The sequence below is a fragment of the Furipterus horrens genome, unplaced genomic scaffold, assembly GCF_987537825.1.
Source record: "Furipterus horrens unplaced genomic scaffold, mFurHor1.1.pri manual_scaffold_5, whole genome shotgun sequence".
Taxonomy (NCBI): Eukaryota; Metazoa; Chordata; class Mammalia; order Chiroptera; family Furipteridae; genus Furipterus; species Furipterus horrens.
This window is the reverse complement of record NW_028327175.1, coordinates 51,741,157-51,763,927: the sequence shown is the minus strand read 5'-3', so window position 1 is coordinate 51,763,927 and position 22,771 is coordinate 51,741,157. Positions and strand designations below refer to the sequence as shown.

General features: G+C 38.9%; 1 protein-coding gene across 1 annotated transcript in view; it reads right to left on the bottom strand.

Moving 5' to 3' along the window:
* The window catches only part of RASGRF2 (Ras protein specific guanine nucleotide releasing factor 2), a 189,854-nt gene that overhangs the window by 48,293 nt on the left and 118,790 nt on the right, over nucleotides 1-22,771 (bottom strand). The gene's annotated exons all lie outside the window — the stretch shown is intronic.

Genomic DNA, 22,771 nt, shown 5'->3' with positions numbered 1-22,771 from the left:
AAAATAAATCAGGAGATCAATTCTGTCACCTGCAAGGTAATTTTTAGTTCTATGAGAATTTGCCTATATACCAGAAATGCCATTGGTTCTACACTTTACCAACTTAGTCTCTTGTAAGATGCAGTGGGCAATTAGGCAATGATCCCAAGACAGAATTTGAGTTGGGTCCCTGAACCATCCGAGACTGATCATGTGACAAAGGTGCAATGATCACAGCGGACAACCAGCACACATCAATGCTTTCTTTTTTGCATAAAATAGACTTCAAAAGGTATGAAAAATTGCTTAAGCATCATATGAATTAGCCAACTCCAGCCTAGGTTAGATGTTATAAGACTTTTCAAGTAGGCAGGGAAAAAAAACATGCAATTAAAAGCTCCATTATTATTCACCTTCAAAACCATATTCCCTGACATTTAGTTCCAGACACTGACCCTGACGATGCTAGAAAGTTTCCTTCCAAGTTCTAACTAGGATTTTCCTTATAATAAGACCTCTGGGAAAGAATTCAAAAAGAACTCACCTAACTCATATCAAATGTGCTCTAGAGGGAAGAGTTCAAAGTTATAAGGCATTTACAAAACTCTCTAAGCACTGCTCTTAGCTTGAACGATAGAGTCACTAATAAAATGTTTTTCACTTAAGATAAAAGTAATAATACAAGGATAAAATGGCTAAGCCAGCAAAAGAACAAAAACAAAAATAAAGTACATACTTTTTAACAAGTTATTAAGATACAACTTGCATATGATGAAATTTGCCCATTTTAAGTGTATAATTTGCTAATACTTAGTTAATTTATAGGGCAGTGCAACTATAAGCACAATCCCATTACAGAATATTTCCATCACCCCCCAAATAACCCTAGTACCACTTTGCAGTCATTCCCTGTTCCCAACCCTGCCAGGCAATCATGGATCTGTTGCTGTCTTTATAGATTTACTTTTCCTCAAAATGGAATCATACTGTGTTGGGTCTCTTACATCTGGCATTTTCACTTCGCATAGGAGTCCTCAAATTACCTACTGCCTGTTTTTGTAAATAAAGTTTTGTTGGAATGCAATCACACCCAATCACCTACATGTTGTCTCTTGCTGCTCTAGCACTATGAGGGCAGAGCTGGGAAGCTGCCAGAGACCATATGATCCACAAGCCTAAAATATTTACTATCTCACCTCCTAAAATATCACTGCTGACCCCGGCTTAGCACAGTATTTTTGTTGTAGCATCATCAGTCATTCATTCCTTTTTATTGCAGAATAATATTTTATTGTATCACATTTGTTTATTCATTCACTTGTTGATGGAAATTTGGATTGTTTCTAACTTGGAGCTATTATGAATAATGCTGCTATAAAAATTCATGTATGAGTCTTTGTGTGAACATATGGCTTCATTTCTCTTGCCTGGTACCCAGGAGTAGAATCACTGGATCCTATGATATTTATGCTGAACATTTTATAAAATGTTCTGTTTTACATTTCCAAAAGCAATGTATGAAGGTTCTTGTTTCTCCACATTCTGACTGCCACTTGTTATTTTCTGTCAATTTTATTATAGCTATTCAAATGGGTATGAAATAATATCTCATTGTGATTTTAATTTGTATTTCCCCTAATGACTCATGTTTTCATGTGCTTTTAAACTACTTATCTATTCAAATTTTCCACCTATGTTTACTTTTTATTATTGAGCTGTAAGAGTTCTTTATATAATCTGGATAGAAGACCTTTGTCAAATAAATCACTGATAAATATTTTTCCCAGTTCTCCATGAGTTGTCTTTTCTGTTTTCTTAATGGTGATCTTTGAAGTACAAAAGTTTCCAATTTTGATGCAATCCAATTTATCTTTTTTTTTCATTTATGGATCTTGTTTCTGATGCTATTCCCAACCCAGTGCACTAAGATTTTCTCCTCTGCTTCTTATTGAAGTTCATAATTTTAGCCCTTACATTGAGGATTAACCTTTTTGCTTGCAATCAGTCAGCTGCTCCAGCACCATTTGTTGAAAAGACTCTCCTTTTCTCCACTAAACTGCCTTGGTGTCTTTATAGAAAAATCAATGAACCATAAATGTAAGAGTTTATTTCTAGATTCTTACTTCTGTTCCATTGACATATATATAAGAATTACCTTATGCCAGTACTATAGTATCTTTCTAAATTTCTATATAGTTTTAAAATCAGGAAGTAGAAGTTCTCCAACTTAGTTCTTATTTTCCAAAATTGTCTTACTGTCTTGGCTCTTCTGAGTCTTTTGCATTTCCATAGAAAATAAGATGACAAGAAAAGAAACCAAAAAGAAAAACCTTGCTAAGATTTCTAATATATACATTAAAAGTTATGAATTTTTTATGGACCAGCCTGACAATTTCTGCAAACATCCCTATTGGTATATTGATACAAATCATTTTGAATCTATAGATCAGTTTTGGAAAAATTGTCATTTTGACAAATATTGACCCTTCCAATCAATGAACTTGGTATATCTCCCTATTAATTTCTTTCAGCAATGTTCTCTATAGCATACAAGCAAGCCTCTCACTTCTTTTTAAAAATATAACCCTAAGTATTTAATTTTTTAAATATTATTTTAAATAAAAATATTTTCTGAATTTCATTTTTGGATTGTTCATTGTTAGTACTATATAGAATACACTTGATTTTTACTTATTGATCTCATATCCTGCAACCTTGCTGAACTTGTTTAGTAGTTCTAGTAGTTTTTTTGTGGATTTCTTATGGTTTTCTACATACCGGAACATGTCACCTGTGAATAATGACAGTTTTACCTCCTTTCTTTCTTCCAGTCAAGATGCCTTTATATTATCTTTTTTCTCTACTTACACGAGAAGGATACTCTAGTGTAATATTGAACAGAAGTGGCAAGATATCCTCGATATTGCTCTTGATATTAGGAAGAAAGCATTCAGTCTTTCAACATTAAGTACGATGTTAGCTGTACATTTTTTGTAGCTGCCTTTTGTCAGACTAAAACAATTCTCCTTCTATTCCTACTTTCTTGGTTGGATTTTATAGAATGTTTTATCTGTTTCTATCAGAATAATCATATGGCTTTTATCCTTTATTATATTTACATGTACTATATTAACTGATTTTATGACATTAAACCAATCTTACATTCCTGAAATAAAATACACGTGTTTATAGTGTTGAATCCTTTTCATAAGTTGCAGAATTCAGCTTGCTAATATTTCATTGAGAATTTATGCATTTATATTCATGAGGGCTATTCAGTTATAGTTTTCTTTTCTGACTATGTCTTTTCTGATTTTGGTATCATGGTAATACTGGTCTTTTAAAATGAGTTGGAAAGTGTTTCCTCCATTTTCTGGATGGTTTTGTGAAGGATTAACATTATTTATTCTTTAAATGTTTGGTAAAAATTACCTGTGAACCCACCTAGATCTGGAATTTTCTTTTGGGGAACATTTTAAATTATTAATTCAATTTCTTTATTTCTTAGGTATCTGTTCAGATTTTCTATTTCTTTTTTTTAATCAGTTTGATCATTTGTGTCTTACAAGACTATTCATCTCATTTGTTGGCATAAAGTTGTTCATAGCATTTCCTTACACTGTTTTAATTTCTGTAGGATCGTTGCAGTGTCCCTGCTTTCCTCCCTATTGGCCATTTGGGTCTTATTCTTTTATTGATCACTCTAGTTAAGGTTTGTCAATTTCATTGACCTTTTCAAAAAGATAACTTTTGGCTTTATTGGCTTTCTCTCTCTCTCTTTTATTTTTTTTCATTTGTACTTTAATCTTTCCTTTCTTCTGCTTTCTTTGTCAGTCTGTTTTCCTTTTAAAAATTTGCCAAGATGTAAGTCTATATTATTGATTTGAGATCACTTTATTTTCTTTTTTAAAATATTTTTAAAAATTATTTATTTGTTAGTTTGTTTATTTATTTATATTTTTAGAGAGAGGAGAAAGAAGAGAGAGAAAGAAACATCACTGCGTGGTTGCCTCTCATTCACGCCCCCAACTGGAGACCTGATGTGCAACCTAGTCATGTGCCCTGACTGGGAAACAAACCAATGACACTTGGTTCGCAGGCCAACGCTCAATCCACTGAGCCACAGCAGCCATGGATCCATTTTATTTTCTAATATAGGTATTACAAGCTATAAATGTCCCTCTAATTAGACTGCTTATCTATATATTATAAATTTTGATATGCTGTGTTTTCATTTTCATTCATTTCAAAATATTTTCTAATTTATCTCATGATTTTTTCTTCTGACGTGTAAGTTATATAACAATGTGTTGCTTAATTTCCAAAGTTTGGAGATTTTCCAAACTTATTTCTATTGTTGATTTCTAAATTAATACCATTGTGCTCTCAAAGCATACCTTTTGTAATTTCAGTTTTTTAAAACTTCTCCGAGACTTGTTTTCTGGCTTAATGTATGGGCTGTCTTGGAGATATTTTCATACTTGCTTGAAGAATGTGTGCTCTGCTTTCATTGGGTATAGTGTTCTATAAATGCCTATTAGGTCTAGGGGTTCATATTGTTAGTCTTTTATAGCCTTTTGATTTTACTTACAGTTATTTTATCAATTATTTAGAGTAGGACACTGAAGTTAACAATTATTATTGTTAAATTGTCTACTTCTCCTTTCATTTCTGTCCTTTTTTGCTTCATGTATTTGAGGCTTGGTTTTTAGGTGCATATACATTTATAATTATTATGTAGTCCTAAAGAATTGATTATATTTTTATTATAAAACATCCTTCTTTGACTCCAGTAACAATTTTTGTCTTATATTTTATTTTGCCTGATATTAGTGTAGCCACTTTAGTCTCTTAGGATTATAATTTGATTAGAATATCTTTTTCTATTCTTTGACTTTCAACTTATATGTGTCTTTTAATCTAAAATGTGTCCTATATGTAGCTTAGAGCTTGATCTTGCTTTTTTATGTGGATTTACAGTATCTGCCTTTTAATTTGTAGGTTTCATCAACTCAAATTTAATGGAATTTGAGGTGGTTGGATTTATATCTGCCAGTTTGCTGTTTTTCTACTTATTCTGTATTAGTTTCCTGTTGTTGATATAACAAATTACCACAAACTTAGAGGCTTATAACAACATAAGTGTATTATCCTATAGTTCTAGAGGTCAAAGTCTGATATAAGTTTCACTGGGTTAAAAGCAATGTGTTAGTGAAGTTGTACATTCCATTTTGGAGATTCAAACAAAAATCTATTTTCTTGCCTTTTCTGTCTTCTAGGGACTGCCTGCATCCCTAGGCTCATGGCCCTCTTACATTGTCAAACCAGCTATGGTTGGTTGAGGCTTACACTGCATCATTCTGACACTAACTCTTCTGCATTCCTCTTTCACTTATAGAGACTCTTATCATTATATTGGGCCTACCTGGATAATCCAGCTAATCTTCCTATCTGAAGGTCAGTTGATTAGCAACCTTTGTTTCAACTGCAATCTAATTCCCTCTGCCACATAAGGCAACATACTGATTATAGTAATTAAGATGTGGACATATTTAGGGAGCCATTAGTCTACCTACCACAATGTCTAATGATTTTGTTTCCTTTTTCATCCTTTACTGCCTTATTTTGTGTTGGATAAATATTTTATAATGCACTATTTTAATTCAAATTCCTTTGCTGTTGTTTTTTACATCTGTGCCCCAGCCAAGCCCACAACCTTAGGCTAGCTACAATGTAGATGCTCCCTGTTTGCCACTGAGACTGGGATCACTACTGTTTCTAACAGCCAACATCATGGAGTTTTTCCACATTCTGTACTGCTCCAATCAAGTCATCAGCCTCTAACAACAAAGCTGCTGGTTTTTACAACTTGCTCTGAAGGAGCTGGGAACGAGGGGATGAGAGCATCCCCAGGCTAAAATGCCATAGACTCCCGCTGTTCCTACCTATAGTTCAGTAGTTTTTCTTAAGTAAAAGCTCATCAATTTGTTGTATGCTGGTGACTGATTTCAGGAGTCCATAAATGGTTGGTTTTGATCATTGTGTCCAACTTTATCGTTGCTTTTCAGGAAGAAAATTTTCCAAGTTCTTTACTCCACCGTTCCCATATTATCTTTAAGCACAAATTTGGGCACATAATACATCATAAAATCTGCATCTGGAGTACATAAAGTCACCCTGTTTCTGAATCTGTTAGCTTTGTAGTGGGAAGGGAACTGTACACCACCACCAGAAAAAAAAAAAAAAATTACCTATATTTGAAGGGGGAAAAGATAACAAATTTGGATTTTTTTTGCCTCTTTTTAGATATGTTAAACATTTTGAAAACTAGCAAAAAGAGTATTGAGGTTTTTTTGTGACAGCTTCAAATTCTTAGCAATAATTGTCCAAAGACTGAGTTTAGTACCCATAATCTTTGTTTGAATTTGAACAAAAATCTCTTTTCCATAGATTTAGCATTACTTTTCAAGATCCTTCTGACTGACAAAAAACAATGTGTTCAGTACTGCAACATAAATGAATAAAGTATGGTAATCATTATGTATAAAAAATTAATCAAGACTAAATAGGTATAAGTTAAATGGAACTACATTAGAAACTATACTGGAATATATGAGGTCTGTCCAGAAAAAGTCCAGCCATTGTTAATATAATAAAAGCAGTTTGTGTGACATCAATGTGTGACCTGGAAGCCAAGAAGAGTGGACTGGAATGCGTATGTGTGAACAATGATGAATTCACTGTACTAGGTAGTGGGGGTGGTAGACACATTGAGTGAGCAGGTGCACTGTGTGGCTGTTGCATTCAAAAGGACTGAGAGTGTAGAGCGACAAATGTGCATCAGATGTTGCATTAAGCTTGAACATTCCTCCACAGAAACTATTTGGATGATTCAGAAGGTCACAGCTATGGGCAACTGGTGACTGGTAGATTCATCATGACAATGCACCCACTCATGTCTTGTGCAGAGTTTTTTGGTGAAACAGCAAATCACCAGGTGACTCAGCCCCTCTACAGCCCAGATTTGGTGCCCTGCAACTTCTGGCTTTTCCCAAAATTAAAATCACCTTTGAAAGGGAAGAAATTTCAGACCATCAGTGAGATTCAGGAAAATACAATGGGGCAGCTGATGGCGATTGGGAGAAATGTGTGAGGCCACAAGGTGCTTACTGTGAAGGGGACTGAAGCATCATTGTCCTATGTACAATGTTTCTTGGAATCTTGTTCAATAAATGTCTCTGTTTTTCATAGTACATGGCTGTATACTTTCTGGACAGACCATGGCATATACACTATCACAGCACTAGTATGGCTGAGTCCAACCCTGAATATGGCCCTATGACAAGCATCTGTGGGAGTGTCAGTCCCAGCAACTGGGCCTATGATACTCTAGCATGGCTGGGGCAGTATCAGGGGAAACCTCAAGGAGCCCCTTCATAAGAAAATACCGAACTGACCACAGTAGGTGAGATAAGGATCCTGGGAGATATTCAGTCATATTGGAGATTCTCTCCTTGATCCCAGACTTCTCACCTTCTACTCTCAGACTTCTCTATATCCATCAGAACCTCTTCTTTCTGGCACCAGTCAACCTGACAGTAGGAAGGTGTCCAAAGCATCCATAAGTAAGTCCTGGGTACCAGGAAATGTGAAACTCATACAAATTTGTCCTCATGTAGCACCTTTCCTTCTGATTATCACTGCTAAAAAAATTGTAATTCTCAAAACTGCTAGTAAATTAGACATGATTATTCCTCATTAGTTATGAGGAAACTGATGTCCAAAGGAGCTAGTTAGTGACTTAACCTAGCATGTGAGGTTGTACACAACAGCAATCGGAGTGCCGCCAGTCCCTCAATCCACTAAAAGTACATACCACCAGTGCATGAAAGCAAAAACTACATCAGATGACCTTGTCTTTCATAACGGCAACAATTTGCACAAGATATGTTCTCTGGAGTGTGTGACATTTTCAGGATACAAGGTTGCAAACTTCATTTTTATTATTAAGATACCCATTTCTTATGGATTAAAAACTCAATCTGCCTTAGACTGTGTCCAGATGGAGGCCAGGCAATGTCTTCTGACTCACAATACTGCTAGGGATCTGCCTCAAGCTCTTTCCAAAGTGAACGAGAGGCACAGATAAACAAGCTCCGGGGATGCTGCTTCAGGACCAGAGGGGTTGGAGAAGCCCATCTGGGAAGAATATCTGGTCACCTCTCTTTCGTTCTCCCCATTTAGATTTCTTGCTGACAATGACACTTAGCTAGCTGTGTACTGAGGTCATTATCATATTGTTAACTTGGTCTTTCAGGCCTTGGACTTGAAATTTAATCATCTGCTTCACTTCTCTCTTTTCCACCATGTCCTACATATAGTGCATCAAAAATGTCTGCACTAACATTTCTCTGTCTCCTTCCCCTTCCCAAACAGCTCAGTGCAAGTCCTAAGCATCTCGTACCATTACTACTTTGAAAACATGCTGGCGAGCCTCTAGTCTCTTCTCTCCCAAATTAACTGTCATTATACACAATAGTCTGCTGTAGTGAATGCCATTATTTAGTGTGGATTCATTTAACAACGTTATTTCTAAGTCTCTTGATGGGACCCCAAAACGATACTCCCTTCATCAAAAGACCACAGGATGACACACAATTAATACTCACTGGCAGTTATTTTCCTACTTCTTGTGCATGTAACAGTCAGTGGAGTGGGGGTAGTATACACACGGGCATGTGTGCACGTAAGCGAGGTGGGGAAGAAGTCGTGAGAATAAATGGGCGACAAGGGAACGCATTTATTTCAGTTCAACACTCTGGTCTGTCACGGTAACAGAGTCTGGAGATATAATGGGAAACACAACAGTCCCTATTCTCAAGAAGCTTATAAATCATATGGAGGGAACAGTCAATAAGAACCACAGGAAAAATTCATAGGGTGCGTAATTGGTTTCAAATGCAGAGCTAAGAACTGCACAAGGATCATCACATTTAATCCTCATAACAACCCTGTGAAGTAGTTACAATCATTACCCTCATGTTAAAGAAGAGAAAAATGAGACTCAGAGAGGCTGCCCTACTAGATCACACATCTTAGACAAGTGGTGGAACTCAAATGCAGGTTTGCCACCAAAATCCACTCTCTAGACCACTTTTCAATCCTGGCTCCTTGAAGTCATTCTTAACTGCCCTCACAAATACCCTATTCCCTCTAAGGCCCTTGTGCCCCTGTTCCCTGAATAATTTCTCTTGCCGCTGCCCGATCACTAGACACCAGCAATCAGAGGCCACCACTGCAGCAAGCACTGTCCCCAGGAAGGGGCATACAGACTTTCTTCACACTCTCATAATAATAAGCAGAGAAGCTCCAATCCTTAGGACTATTAACTCCCGAGAGGGCAAGGGAGCCTCTTTAACTTTCCTCTCCACTGGTGTCCTACACACAGTCCAAGCAAGACCAGACACTCAGAGTCCGTCACGGACCCCGACTGAATTGTTTTCCACAGTAGGCGGCCTGAGAGTTCTCCAAGTTAAGATTGGAAGCCCAGTAAAGATGGCAGGGCAATATTAAAAGCCATTAAATTGTATGTTTAAGTCAGTGAGTTGTATGGTACATAAATATATCTTAATAAAGTTGTTTAAAATTTTAAAAATAACAGGGCAGCTGATTTTTGAAAATGAGAGGCTTCTATCTCTAAGTCACCACTGAAGGCCATTGAATGGCAGAACACATTTTAAAGAAGTGTGTGGTAGGTGGATTTTTAACCGAAAAAATAAATCAGTAAAATCTGCTTGGCGAGCTCAGGGCTTTTTTCTACTTGCTATGATGTTTATCTGAAGAAAGAGAAGAACAAAGAAAAATGTTCAACCCCCCCTAAAACATCTTTCTGGGTGTCAATCAGTACCCAAGTGCACTCCTCGGGGATGCTTTGGCACTAGGCCCCAAGCCCCGCTGGGAAATGAAATGCAGACTCTGAAACACACGAAGGAAACCAGGACAAAAAGGCAGCCCTCGAACCTTCCATACTTATAGGAAGTGACTGAATCTCAGAGGGAAGGAAGTTGAGAGTCACATTTGAAGATGATCAATCATTAAAATTATTGGAGACTGATGAATTAACTGGATACCAATCACTTGCCTACCACTTCATTGTTCAACTGTCCCTTGAAATATCAGAGGCCTGTGGCTCTGAAATACCATTTTACAAAAGTAACCTGGTTTCATAGAACAAGCACTTGCCTGCTTGTCCAGATACCAGGATGCAGGTCCTATTCTTGAAAGCTGTAATTTCTTATGAATAAGCCACTTCACCTCACTGAGCCTGTTTCTTTATATGTTAAAAGAGGATGATGATATCTGCCTTCCACTTCCCAGGCTTGTGGTGACAGACAACCACGCCATTACTCTTAAAGGGCCTTAAAATCTTAAGGCAGTAAGTATATAAACATAAGGCATAAGATTAAGTCTTCATAAAGCCATAATGCTAAAATGGAACAAAGGAATGAGACCATCACTTCAAATCTTTAACACTGTAGCGAGGGAGGTAAGTAAGGTGGAGGCAGGCGACTCTAGCCTTTGCTAAGACTTGGCATTTGGATGCCTACATCTAAAGGGGAGGGGACAGTGCCTTGTTTCATGCGCGATGTATAGGAATCAAAAGAACTGACGTCAGCAGTGAACATTATATGCCAGAAGAAGGTTTATCTTGACTAAGATGCTCTACTATTTTGAATTAATTCTGAATTGTGTACAGAATCTGGAAAATTAGAAGCAAGCACAAAGAAAAATCTATAAAGAGGAGGAAGATTATAGGTAAGTAACAACTGAGCTGTTGTCACTTGAAGGCTACACATAATTAAATATCTAGCCTCAGAGTCTTTACAGATAATAATCCAGTCATATCTGAAAAAGGAGATGCTTGGCCCTCCATGACTATATGGCACATTTATTAAACAAACAAACAAAAAACAAACAAACAAAAAAAAAAAACCCACAAGCATGTATGAACATGTCATAATACTATTATTTTACTCTATTTCAACTAGTTTACTTTGGGTTTTCTGTGGGTTTATGGCTCCTCATTTTTGAAGCCACTGAAATATAATTTGCTTCAGTATAAATCTTTCATCACTTCTCATTATGATGCATGTGTAAAAAGTCTTGGAAATATTAATTTCATCCAGTATGAAGGTGTTGCCTCCACTAGATCTAATAGATCTAAAACCAGCTAAATTCCTAATACTATTACACATACTATAAAGTGTGGGAAAAAAAAGTCTCAACATTAAAAAAAAGAGAAAAAAACTCCTGCTCCTTGAAAAAGCTGACTAATTAGAAGAGTCTATGAAATACTCTGGAACTGTATTAACCTTTTCTTTCAGGGTCATGCACTGAAGCTTAGTTAGTTTGCTAATGTGACATTTCCCCTCAGTTTTCAAGTCCAAAGTTTAACAATATGGCCAATAATTACGCTAATTGCTCTCAGTATCGGGAGTTTATATCTTGATCATTTGAGATATACTTTATCCCTGTTTATCTAATCTCCTCAACTGGGTTGTCAGTTCTTGGAGAGTAGAGGCAACATCTCCTATCTCATTTCTATCTTTCCTCTGTGTCTGGTATGGCACTGGGTGCACTTTATGTAACTAATTGAAGATTAAACAAAATCAAATAAACTCATGTATCACTTAATCTGAAGAGTGGGAAAGAATACTTCTAATTCAGGCAGATTTCTGAGTCTCTAAACCAACTTCGCTGATGAACAATCAAACACAGACCTTGAATTTAAAAATTCAAAGCACCTAACATTTCTAGGAGCCTTTCAAAAGAGCTGGGTATTGAGGTCAGTACAGCTGGATCTCCCATTCTCTCCACTCCTCCAAATCTCTTTGGAATCCCCATACCCTTCCCTAATATAATTAGCCCAGTTCCTCATCACATTTTGAGAACCAAGTTCTTGGTCCCAGAATCACAAAGTCATTATATAGGGAATACAAACCACCTACCAATAAAAAATTTACTAGCTTCTTAGAGCTTTGTCTTCAACTTCTAAATGCCCCATAATTGCAAGAGACCAGCTTTTCTGCAAAGGGGCCTTAAACTGGGACAGTGCAACCCCCTGGGTAGCTGAGATGCTAGAGTAAGTATAATGTGTCATATAGGCCAGCTTCAATTTTATCCTAAAACAATCATTACAATTTTAAATCCACCATTACAGGCAGACAACAGCTACACAGGGAGGCTTCTCTCAGTTTGCAGAAGGGAGTAGAGCCATTAAATTCCTTCTTACTGCTAAGCAACCGTTGTATTAAAATCAAAATGCTCTCGGCATTCAAATAGCAGAAAAATCATTCTATTCAATTCAGAGCACTATAAGTGAAGAGAAAAGAGAAGGGCTGTTCAAAGATCTTGAAATATAAGGTAGATTTAAACTACATGCTAATTTTAAATATAGTCCCTCAACTTCAAAAGATGTGGTAGAGAATAAGCCCATGGTGCTCTGTCCCACAGGAAATAGCCCAGACAAGCTTGCTTTTTTTTTTGGGAGAGTGGGGGTAAGGTGGGGCAGAGGTGACAAAACTATGGTTTATGTTTTTAAATATATTTTATTGATTATGCTATTACAGTCATCCCAATATTTCCCCCTCCACCCAGTACCCCGATTCCCCTCCAGCAATCCCTTCCTTAGTTCTGGTCATGTATGTGAGTTCTTTGACTTCTCCACTTCCTAAACTATTCTTGACATCACCCTGCCTATTTGGTACCTACAAATTATGCTTCTTAAAACCTGCACCTTTTCCTCCTTTATCTCCCTTCCCTGTCCCAGCTGATAATCCCCTAAATGACCTCCATATCTATGATTCTGTTCTTGCTCTGGTTGCTTGCTTAGTTTGTTTTTCTTTTCCTTTTTTAGAATCTATTGTTGAGTGTTGTGAATTTGTTGTCATTTTAATGTGCATAGTTTTGATCTTCTTTTTCTTAATTAAGTCTCTAACATTTCAGGTAATAATGGCTTGGTGATGGTGAATTCCTTTAGCTTCACCTTGTCTGGGAAGCATTTTATCTTCCCTTCCATTCTAAATGATAGCTTTGTTGGATAGAGTAATCTTGGTTGTAAGTCCTTGCTTTTCATCACTTTGAATACTTCTTGCTAGTCCCTTCTTGCCTGCAAAGTTTCTTTTGAGAAATCAGCTGACAGCCTTATGGGAATTCTTTGTAGGTAACTTTCTGCTTTCTCTTGATGCTTTTAAGATTCTCCCTTTATCTTTTTAAGCTTTGGCATTTTAATATTGATGTGTCTTGGCATGGTCCTTTTTTGATCCCACTTGTTAGGGACTACTGTGCTTCCTAGACTTGTATGTCTATTTCTTTTGCCAAATTAGAAAAGTCTTCTTTCATTATTTTTTCAAATAAGTTTTCAATTTCTTGCTCTTCTTCTCCTTCTGGCACCCTATGATTCAGATGTTGGTATGTCTAGCAATGTCCCAGATGGTCCTTATATTATCCTCATTAAAAAAAATTTTTTTTCTTCTTGCTGTTCTGGTTGAATGCTTATTTCTTTCTTGTGTTCTAAATTGTTGACTGGAATGCCAGCTTCCTCCCCTCCACTGATAATTCCTTGTAGATGTTTTCTTTATTTCACTTGTGTAACCTTCATTCCTTCCTTTGTGTTGTTGCCAAACTCAATCTCTTTGAGCATCCTGATTACCAGTATTTTGAACCCTGTATCTGCTAACTTGATTATCTCTATTATATTTAGTTCTTTTTCTGGGGTTTTGTTCTGTTCTTTCATTTGGGCCATATTTCTTTGTCTCCTCAATTTGGCAGCCTCCCTGTGTTTCTTTCTGTGAATTAGGTAGAGTTGCTTTAACTCTCTGTCTTAGTAGTGTGGCCTATTGTAGAAAAGGCACCTGTACATTGTGTGGGGCAGAGCCTTAGGTAATTGTTGGGGAAGGGGGAAACCTGCTTCACTGCTTTCTGGCTCTGTGGTGGGGGGAGGGCATGGAGAGAGGACAATGCCACTGCCTGGTTTCTGGAGGCTTGTCTGGCACTCACCCCATTTTCAGTCACTTTACCCACTTCTTGTATGCTACTAGTGCCCTTCCAGTTGTTGCCCTGGTGGTGAATCTCAGAGTGGGTGGGTGTGCATCCTAAGTCTGTGTGGGCCCTTTAAATGGTGTCTCCTGAAAATCCTGCAGTTTCTTCTGTAGCCCCAACCCCCATTGGGTTTTACAGCCAGAAGTTAGGGGGATTTATCTTTCTGGCACTGGAACCCTGGGCTATGTGGTCTGGCCTGGGATGGGATCGCTTGCTCCCAAGGTATCCCTCCTGATTTTTATCCACCATATGCGAATGTGGGACCATGTGTTCCACCGCCACCACTGCCTCTCCATGCCACACTGCATCTCTGTGTCTCTCTGCCCATCTCCATGACTCCACCCCTCTTATCCATCTACATGAATGCAGCTTCTTTAAATCCTTGGTTGTCCAACTTTCATACAGCTTGATTTCCTGATGGACCTGGGTCTTATCTGTTTTGAGATCTAGTTGTAATTTTTTCTATGGTTGCATAAGGTGTGTCTATCCACACCTCCACCTTGACTGGAAGTCAAAACTCCATATGTGCTTTTCCAAAATGAAAATATGTTCATGAAACTCAATTTGATAATTAATATTTGGCCAAGGTTTACTGGTTACCATGATAGCATCTACAGTAGTTATCTGTTGCCGCATAACAAATTACCCCAAAACTTAGAAACTTAAAACAACAAATATTCCCACAGTGTCTTCAGGATAAGATTTTGGAAGTGGCTTAGTTGGGTGTCTCTGGCCCCGAGTTTCCCTTGAGGTTGCTGTCCAGGTGTCCACCAGAGCTGTCGTCATCTGAAGGCTCGACTGAGGTTCAACGATCCACTTCTAACTTGCTCTCAAGTTTGCTTCCTAGTTTCTGGCCGGCCTCACGGGCCTCTCCTCATGACACGCAATCTTATTTGCCTCAGAACAAGCAATCCAAGAAAGATTGACCAAGACAGAGGTTATTTGCCTTTTGATGACCTAAACTCCAAAGTCACACATGATCACCTTTGTCTAACTTTATTTGTTAGAAGCAAGTTATTAGGTCATGCCCCTGCAAAAGGGAAGGGAAATTAAACTCTGCCCCTTGAAGGAAAGAGTATGAAAGAATTTGTGTGGGCATATTTTTAAAACTACAGACTAGCCAACAGAGGAATGATTTTCAGTTTTTTGTAGTTTTGACATGCCTATTATTGCCTTATTGCATTTATTATAAAAGTTCAAGTAAGCAAAAAGTCCAGGAAACTGGGACACGCTTTAGTTTCATATGATGATAATTTGCGGTTTATGATTATTCTGAGTCATCATCAAATAATGAGAGTCTTTCTGACTCAGCAGAGATTATGTTCTCTCAACATTGAAAATATTTTATTGTATGTTAATTTTTAAAAAATTTGTAGTCTCTTCAGAGAATCATGAACCCTGGGTTTAGATGTTTTTTTCTTTCTAATTACTGTCCTCCCAGCCAGAAATTGTTTTCTATTAGTATCTTTTCACCATGGGAAAGTGTTACAGAACCAGGATAAAATCCTGGAAATGCACTAAAAGGCACATCCTGTGCATCAGGAAACTACTGGACTCAGGAAACAAGATGCAGGGCTGGCTTCATGCTGTGCAGCCTGTGTAGCATAGCACCCCATCCTTAGAAGGGCCCACACTTGGTTTAATGCTCAACTGTCCCTGTCATCCTGTGCATCAGGAAACTATTGGACTCAGGAAACAAGATGCAGGGCTGGCTTCATGCTGTGCAGCCTGTGTAGCATAGCACCCCATCCTTAGAAGGGCCCACACTTGGTTTAATGCTCAGCTGTCCCTGTCTTGGAATTCTTTATAATTTTGTAAACAACGGGACCTGCATTTTCTTATTGTACTGAGCTCTATAAAGGAGGCAGTCAGTCCTGGCAAGAGGACATACATGTGAAAATACGTGCAGAACTCCAAAAGGTAAGAGCATTCCTTTTGAAAAATGAAAACAGGACACAGGATATGGGAAAATGAATAAGAACTAAAACAAGAGGATTGCAGATTGCACAGAAAATGGAAAGATGGTGAGGGCCCTTAGGAAAAACACTATATGCCACCAACATTTTGACCTCAGATTTCTGAATGCTATCACTATGCCCTGACTGACCAGGAAGTAAAACATTGGGAAATAGAGAACAGGTGGAGAAACTGAGCACAGTCCTTCTAAGGATGACAGAGCAGAGTAGTGACTCTTAACTTTATTTCTGCTTTCACATCATTCACGTGTATAGCACATTTCCATCAATAACATCTCTCTTTTTTGAAGTGTCTACCTCTGTGAGGATGCCGCTCAGAATCCCCAGGGGGACAGGCATATTTTGAAGAAGTTCCTGCCTGTTCTCATTCCACTCTACCCACACCTCACTGAGAATCACTGCAGTAAAATACCTACATGATATTAACCTTCTGAGACTGAAACAGAAAATGAACTTGTGATTTCTGCTTGAAATTACAATTTTAGCTTGTCAGATAGACATTGGAAAAAGCCCCTATTCTGTGCCTTTCATTCTTATAAGTTCATTCAACAAATAGATGTGCTACTTAAACAGAGGTGAGTGTTCTCACAAATCCTGAAAGGCTACAGACAGCAGGGTCTGTGACATTAACTTAATATCTGGTGATCAATATCTGGCTACAAATTTAATCCAATTCTCAATGCAGAGACAAATGCCTCCTCTGACCAGACTGTATCACTATAGTGAGGCCCTAGTTTTTGCGTGAAAGAAATCACATCTCCCTCAATGCCAACTGCTAGCCAAGAAGCCTCTACCCACAGATTGCTAATTTGATGGAGGACTCATTTCTCGAGAGTTAGCCTGCTGCTGTGTCTGCAGGTGAATGCCAGGTGGACACAGATGTGGGAAGAAGATGGAAAAAATGGGTGTGCTGCAGACAAAGACAGGATCAAGAGTCAGTACGAAAAACAAGTAATTCAAGTTTCCCAAGATCTTGTTCTTTTTTGAAGTCAATGTGGCATGAGAGGCAATATCAGGGCAGAGAAAGCAGCAGTTTCATAGTGGACAGATCTGAGCCTCATTCTCAGTAACTGAGAACCTGGGCCAGCCAGGCCCTCCGCCACTCTAGGTCTTGCACTGGCTTCAGAATCTTATAAAATAAGAAGGAGAAAGATGGTCCTCACTCTCCTTTTCCATGGTAAGGGGGTGGCAATGGGGCATCATCCAGATCTGAGGGAAGATCACCCTGTGAAAGCAAAAATGGTCCAGCCACAGTAGGCGAGGTGCACTTCCTATAAAACAGCCCAAAGGCATAGGAAATGTTGGGGGCTGGGGCACTAAGGAGATTCTAGAGCCCATTGCTAATACTTAGGCGTCAACCTACACTCCAGCCATAAGTGATTATAGTACATCTGAGGTGACAAACTGGTGGCTCACAGACAATGTGGTCCACAGAAGTCTTTGGTTTGGATGGTATTTTTTTTTTTTTTAAGTATGAACACACTTTCAAAATTTAAAGCCAGGGGGTTTCCAGGTTCCTGGATTTTTAAAAAGAAAAGAATGAAAACAGATCCGACAGCCCTAATTTGTATTCTGTTGTGGCAAAAAACAGGGGGAGCCGGGCCATGACTCCCTCCTTTACACTGGAATCAGTTCTCCAACCCCCACTTTAGTTACCTGCCTGGCCCTGAAATGTATTAAAATGTAATGAGATCAAGCAGCAATTAAGCAATGTGAGTAAATCAAAGAAGGGAACAAGCACAATCAACCACACTGTACCTTTGCCAAGGAGAGGCAGTAAGAGAGGAGAACAGTCTGCACGGAGCCCAGGAAAGGGCAGCGCAAAGTAAGAGAACTTGGCAGCGCAGCACGGTCAGGAAAGAAGGTGCCCAGGCCAGCTGGAGCAGGGAGCTGGGTCTGCTTGGAAGCCAAATCAAAGACATATGCTGAGCAAAGGAGGTGCTGCACATGACCTAGCCTGTTGCGGGGCATCTTCCCAGGAAGAGAATGCAATGACCGGCTGATATGAGCGTCCCTAGCTGCTCACACCAGTTCAGAGGTAACCTCTCAGTCCTAAAATTCTCACTCCAGGCTGTGTGTCTGCGCACGTGCATGTGTGTGTTTAAAAGATTTGAAATCATTGTTAATTTAAAGCTCTTTAGTTTTATTTTAAAACCTAAATTAGATATATTCTTCCCCAAAAATTTCGGCTAGCTATTTATGGATGAAATAATGACAAAATGGTTTTTATATATTTTGGAAAAAAAAAGAAAATATGTCCCAAACTAGGACACCTGCAGTTGGAAAAGACTCTAATAAACAAAAAGAGTCAAACAGATAGGAACAAATGCAACAAAACAAATGTAAGACTTAAATGCTGAAAAACATAAAACATGACTGAGAGAAACGAGAACAGACCTAAATAAATGGAGGCATTCTAAGTTCATAGACTGAGGGATGGAACATTGTTATCATGGACAATTCTCCCCCAATTGGCTGCACAATCAACAGAATCACTATACAAATCCCACCAAGAGAGACTTTCAGTTTCAGTTCTCACATGTAAAGAAGTTGCAAGTTGACACATCTGTCCTTACAATGAGAAAAAGCTGGACAAACTGAAAATCAATGACTTTTCTTGGACACATTGGAAAATTGAGGTTGCAGGGCAAATGGCCATCCCGAAATCTAGAGTAACGGGTACATCCAGAAAGACACAGCCAATATGTGCTAACACGGGCAGAAGTCACAGCAGCCGCAAACTGGTAGCAGCACTTGAATGGCCATTTTGGAAAATTGCTAGAGGCTGAATTGGACTAGTGTGACAGTGAAAAACTGCTGAGAACCTCATTCTTAGGATCCATCTCCACTTTTATGAGCTTTGTCTCCAGGAACCACACCAGGTTCTCACAGTAAAGAGAAGAAAAAGATCTTCATGGCTCTTGCAGGGAAAGGGGAAAAGGACCATTGTGAAATACTCCCAGAGCCTTCTTCGAGGTCGGGAGTTAGGGGAGTGCCTGAGCCTTAGTCAATTTGTAGAAGGGCATCCTCCCACTGCAGCCTGGTCAGGGCTTCAAAGAAAGAAATTGGAAATGCTGCAACCAGAAAAGGAGCAAACACACTTCCTCCATCTAGTCTAGTGGGTCTCCACCTTGGCTCCACATCACTATCACCTGGAGAACTTTAAAAAATCCTTGTACACAGCATGCACCCAGACCAATCAAGTCAGAATTTCTGGGTGTTGGACCAACTATCAGTATCTTTAAAAAGAAGTCCAAGGCCAATCACACCGAGCTCAGATCTTCTATTGACTACAGTGATCTGAATGGTTTGACAGAAGAGAAAACAGATTATGAATTACGTATCTACTTTACGAGTACCAAGTAATCACCAATAAAGAACTCACTATTTCTCTAAGCAGTTGTAACTATACCATTATTTTTCCTATAACTGCATCCAACCATTCCTCTGTTTTGTTGGTTTACTTTGACTTTCATAGAATGGTGACACATACAATCTGCTCACAGATAATCAAGAGTTGCCTGTCATATCTTCACAGCCATTATTCCTACTCTCCTAAAAATAACCCACCTCACACTTTCATATTTCATTTTAGATCATTTCATAATTAATTAATTTCTATAATTAATCCTGGAGCTTCAGGTGTGTAGTAACTGCCATGATGTGCCCTGATATGTATATACATTGGATTTGCATTCCTATTCATATTGTAACTAAATCCAAACTGCACCTGCAGATTCCCTGTATCAGCAGCTATCCGAAAGGCCTACATTTTAGTTTCTACTTTAATGCAGAACTCATTTAGTTTCTATTTTAAAGCAGATGCTTGAAAACACATTGCAATCAGTGTGGTGGCACACAAGACCCCATGAATTGTCCTTTATCTCAATCTTGTATCAACTTAAACCTTCCACCACAGTAAAGTGCTCTTATTTTACAGATGGATGGTCATTGGTCCACCCCCACCCCCACTCCCCAAGAATGATCTGGCCTGGACTCATATGCAAATTTACCAGGAAGCCAATGAGGCTTAAGCTTCAGGGCCTCTTAATGTGTGTGGGCCTCTTCTGAAGCCCTAGGAGGTACCTTAAATATTTATATTTGTAATTTTGTATTCTTTCTCTTGAGGCAAACTATAAGAGCTAGACACCACAACTTTTGGATCCATCCATAAGTGAGCCTAATGTAACTTAGCAGTCAATCAGAAGGCAAACACTAAATAAACGGTTAAATCTTTAAAATGTGATGTTAACAAGAATTGGTTTAGGGCTGCAATTGTACCCACGGTTAGGCTTTCCTTCCTTGCAAAAGAGGTACTATTATCAATCCACAAATGAAGTTGGAAGGAAGGAACTCAACCTTCTTTGGAAAGGGAAGGCTCTGGATCCCAAAAGAAACCAGGGAGAAAAAAACCTAGGCTCTTTCACTGTGTGTGAAAAGCAGGCACAGTCCCAGGGCAGGGCTGGCAATCCTATGAAAATCCCAGGTCACCTTCCACAAATAAAGTCACCTTTCTCTGCCTTCAGGGCCAGCCATGAGTATCTTGTCTGGACTCTTGGCAAAGAAAATTTTCTGTCCACCCTTTTGCTAAATTTGAATGTCCTTTAACGCAGTAAGAAACCCTTCCAAGCAATAATTAAAGAGAAATGGCTTAACATTTACCATGTAAATGCCAGGAGTGAATATTTGAAAACATGATCAATTGACAGTTTTAACCCCGAGTTGCCAGATTCCTGTGGCAGGTGAATGGAGATGGTAGAGAACTAAAGCAGGAAGGAATCTGAAACATGGAAGCCACTCTACACTGCAGACTGCATGGCTTAGCTGGGTGGTACCTGTTTTCTGCTATGGGCGAGGGCACAGCAGAGCCACATCATGAGGTGGGCCTATATTTCAGTCATACAAGCTGACAAGAGGCCTGCAAAGACTGAGAGAAGCATGAAGTGTTCACTTGTTTACACAGCCTTCCTTCCTGCTTGCCTTTGCAGCTCTTCAGGTTCTAAGGTACCTTCAGAGAGTGGATAGACTTAGGCATTATTTGGCCCGCCCATCCTTTGAACACCTGTCCATCTGGGTCTAGCCCTTCCCTGAGCAGCACCATGCTCTCCCTGGCTAGCCAGTAAGTCCAGACCATCTTGGAGCTTTCTTGTTTCTGCTCTGATACCACCTTCCTCAGCAAATTACAAACACAAGCTCTTCTGCCAAGTTCTCCCAGGCAGGTGGAATCCTGAATGGCCAAGCCCAAGGAACATACAGGTCCTCGTTCCAAAAGAGACCCCCCTCTTTCTTACCATCATTTGCCACTGAAAACTGACTCATGTGTAACGTGCTGCCTTTACAGCAAGGCTACAGACCCTGTCAAATCCAGCCCTTTATTTTTTTATTCCTAAAATTAAATCATGTGTCTCCCCAGACCACATTATAGGCAACACCAAGAACACTTTAAGAACAGGATCAGGCTATCCTGCACTGAGCAGACTAGACTGACTGTGGTCAGTCAGCAGATCGCCCCTCCTCAGCCAGCTCACTGAAGAAAGCTTTCTTCCGAGGACTGTTTCAGTTGCGAGGTCACATAGGAGAAAGGCAGCAGAAGCAACATGTGCAGATAGTGAGGAAGACTTGGCTTTTTTAGTTATTTTATCCTCTGGTCCATTATTCCAGGACAAGCAAAATTCAGAAAGCCATTTTCTAAAGGCCATTACAACTCTGCTACAATTTCAGGTGAAAAGAAAAGGACCTTCCTCTCCAGAAAATGGGAAATGGGCTCATCCCAAATTAACATAAAAGCTATTTCCCTCACAAACCACATTTAAGTTATGAAACTTGCAAAGAAGCTCTGTACTTCACTTTTTCCAGACAGACTAGATTGTGAGAACAAAAGACAGGAGGAGGTCTTAGCAAATCACAGTTGATAACTAACTCTACTGAAAGCATAGTGGAGACTCCTTTATTATTTCACCAAGAAACCTTCATTACTATAGAATACAGTCAACAGTAGAAGTCAGCTGGATTGGCAAGATAATACTATTACCATTACAGGCTGTTTTGTGTTATGCTGATGAGACTTTGGGGGGGAAGGTTTTGGGAATGTTTGGGGCAGTAAGCACGCCAACTTGCCTGACCACATCCAATGCAGCGACTATGCAAAAATATTGAAGAAGTAGAATGTGGTCAATCTGCAGATATTTCCATTCATATGGAATACATATAATTACTATGATAGTTCAAGTTCATTATAGAACATCTCTCTTTGTTCTAACTTAATGTAGAAAGAATTCACATAGATAGTAGCTACTAGTTACTACTGTTGAATATAGGTTCATAGGCTTTGGAAATGGCCTCCTTTGTGGTAGGTGAACAATAGTTCTTCATTACTCATGATTCTGCAAATGATGATTGGCACCTATTGGGTTAGTTTAGGTTAAGATATTCACAGCAACAAGGCTGTTTAAACCACATACAGATTTGTTTGCACACAGCGTCCTCTTGCATGTGAGAGAAGAGGACTGAGACAATGAATAAGATTTTCATCCATTAAAATACTGTGCTTTTAAGTATTTTTGCTTTACCCTGAAAATTAACTAACAGCAACTCAGAAAGCATTGTGGAGCTACTGGAAATAAAGTATGAGTCAGCTAAAGCAATAGTTCCCTCCTCTATCCCCCCTCCACAGACTTCCCTCCCACCTTGCAGATGCTTTTAGCATTGTACTCAAC